This window comes from Bison bison, unplaced genomic scaffold (genome assembly GCF_000754665.1).
Source record: "Bison bison bison isolate TAMUID 2011002044 unplaced genomic scaffold, Bison_UMD1.0 scf7180017864291, whole genome shotgun sequence".
Taxonomy (NCBI): Eukaryota; Metazoa; Chordata; class Mammalia; order Artiodactyla; family Bovidae; genus Bison; species Bison bison.
In genome coordinates this window covers 1,820,072-1,823,149 of record NW_011494863.1, presented here as the reverse complement: position 1 = coordinate 1,823,149, position 3,078 = coordinate 1,820,072, and positions in this window count along the sequence as shown.

Sequence of the window (3,078 nt, the reverse complement as noted above, 5' to 3'; positions counted from 1 at the left end):
GATTGCTGAGGAAGGCTTTCTTATCTCTCCTTGTTATTCTTTGGAACTCTGCATTCAGATGCTTATATTCCTTAAATATTAAAAAATCATCTTTTCTTGTGAATATAAGAGGGGCCAGGAAATCAATAATTCTATTACTTAATGCTTTACATGTAAAGCATAAACTCCAAACACATTTTTTAATGTTGGTATAAGTCATATGTGGAATTAGATGTATTTTGTGTCCATGTATAAAGCAAATATGGAAAAGTGATACTATACAAACTAGCTTGGAAAGAAATAAGATTACTAGAAAATACAAAGTCAATTGAAATTAACTTGCTTCTCAGTATTCAAAACAGTAATGTAAGGACATCAGATAATGTTGCTGACTTTGTTTCTGATACAGTCTTTAAGAGTACATTTATCATTTCCTTTAGTTTTTGAAAGATTTCTTAGCATTCAGAACATCCAAACACTAAAAAAGCTAAACAGTAATCAAATTTCAAAGCTATTTATCTAACAGTCACTTACAAGGATAATTTAAAGTATTTTAATATATAATAAGAAAAAATTATAATATCTGAGTTGAAAATATCATCAGTTAATGTTAATTCACCTTCTATTATGAAACCGTGATTGATGTGGATCTACAAAACTACAATAAAAAATTTACTGTTGAGAAAAGTAAATATTAAGTATTTGAAAGCCAACTGATAGTGTGATATTAACAATGCATGCATAGTATTTTACAGAATATTTTCAGTAAATATTTAAAACTTTAAAAAATATACTTAATGGAGAAAATGCCATCAATAGTATCATATGCTTCTTTCAGCTTGTAATTTTTTCACATAAATATATACAGGAGAAAATAAGCCTCTTGGCTTTTGAACTGTCTTCATATCTTTTAGACTGCAGAGTTTTAAAATTATCCTTTGCATTTGTCTTTCATTGCTCAACTCTTGTTTTGGAGGTTATTTTTTCAACAAGTGTAGCCTCTTTACTTGTAATTCCATGAAATCTATAAGTAGAGGAAATTCTTTAAATCTTTTTCCAATCCATTCTTTCAATTAAATATTATAGCTTATTACTACATAGTTTCTGGAAATTTTTCAGTTATACTTATGTATGCCCCATGGCAAAACTAAGACTCCTTTCCTGACAATGAATTTAGATTAAGGAAACCAAATAGTATTTTGAGATATCTCTGCTTAATTTACTGAGGAACATTCAGGAAAACAGTACACTAGAAAATTTAATTTTGTATTGGAGTCTAGATGACTTTCATTTCCTACAAAACTCCAGAATAAAATTTTAATAAGCTATATTTCTCACCTATGTGTAGAAAATTATGTAAGTCTACCACACTGTTGAGATATAACAGGTGAAACTGAAGCAATCTTTTAAAGGTTTGTAAACAGTTCATCCTCTTGCATCAAATATGAACAAAAGGTTTAATTATATGTAGAAAATAATTTATCCAGTTACCCCACATAATATGCATATGGTACATATTTTTACATTACTTTTGTAATGGTTCAACCTCCCAACAAAATATTGTGCTAAAATATTTATGTTATATACACATTCTGAGGAGACCTGAGAGTAAATTTTAAAGTACCTCTGAGGGAATAAGGAAGCTAAATTAAGCATAGTTTTTACTCACAATCCTATTGCCTTCATTTTTCCCAAATGAGCTCATTTAAAAATGGAAAGAGACAATAAGCTAAATTTAAGCACTTTTGGTTCTATTCTATGCATTCATATTAATATTCATGTGGCCCTAATTTTTTTGTGTGTCTCCAGGCCACAATTCAGTCTTTATTAAATTGAAAGAAATTATAATCTCTGAGGTCATATCTTTTAAAATTCCAGGCCAAGTGAGTGGAAATGTGATGAGATGCAAGATTCTTAAAGCATTAGTAAATATCCAGGATAAGAAAGAAGGAGGGAAACTAAACAGCAAAAAATAAATAAATTCAGTAAGCTTGGGTCTTAGGAACAAAGGAAAGAGGAAAGGAGGACAGAAAAAGGGTTAAAATAAAGTACAAAACCCTTATTCTACTAACTTTGTATGAGACTACAAAATAGACCTTGGGTTAAGTAGAAGAGATAAAAATAAAATCTTCAGAAGATTTGTAATGACAGACATCATTGTAGTAGATAAAAAAGGAAAAGATATAAAATATTACCTCAACTCAAACTTTTCCATAAATTTCTAAATGCATATCTATCAGGTATTTATAAACTCTTTATCCATCTATAGAGTAATATAACTACATCTAGAATAGTTACAGCTTCTCATGTACAATACCCAGAACTCAATACAAAATTATCAGGCTTACCAATAAAGAGAATCATGAGAAAAAATGAACAATAAAACCCACAAACAGATGATCCAATTATTACACTGATATGACAGACCATAAATAAACTGTAATTAAGGTACCAAAATAAATACATAATAAATTATTTCACCAGAAAAAGATAATAATCAATGTTTAGATTCAATTGATGACTTAATAAGAGGAATTTGCTGAAGTATAAGATTGGTCAGGATAAAAATATCCATCAGGTAATAGCAAAAATGATGCTGAAAAAATAGACAGGGGCATAGAAGATATAAGAGATATGGTGAAAAGATTTAACACACCTATTCCTTGACTTAAAGAAGAGAAAGAGAGAAAAACATGAGGCAGAAGGAATATTCAAAGGCAGACTGCTGGAATTTTTCTTATACTGATGAAAGACATCAAACCACATATTCAAGAAGCTTTAAAAACTGCAAACAAGATAAAAATCAAAGAAAACTAAAGCTGAGCATAAAGCCCTTGGAAATAAAAAACAAAGAAAAATTTTACAAACCAGCTGGACAGGGGAAAAAAGGTTTTACTACCTGAACAATAAACTTGACAGCTGTCTTCTCAAGAGACTATGGAATGTCATCTTAAAAGCAATGGGGTGGGGGGAAATAAATTACAACCTTGAACTTGATACTCAACAAAACTATTTTTCAGAAGTGCTGGCAAAATAAACATATTTCTCATATACCAAATATTAGAGAATTCTTTACCACCACTAAAAAATATATAAAAT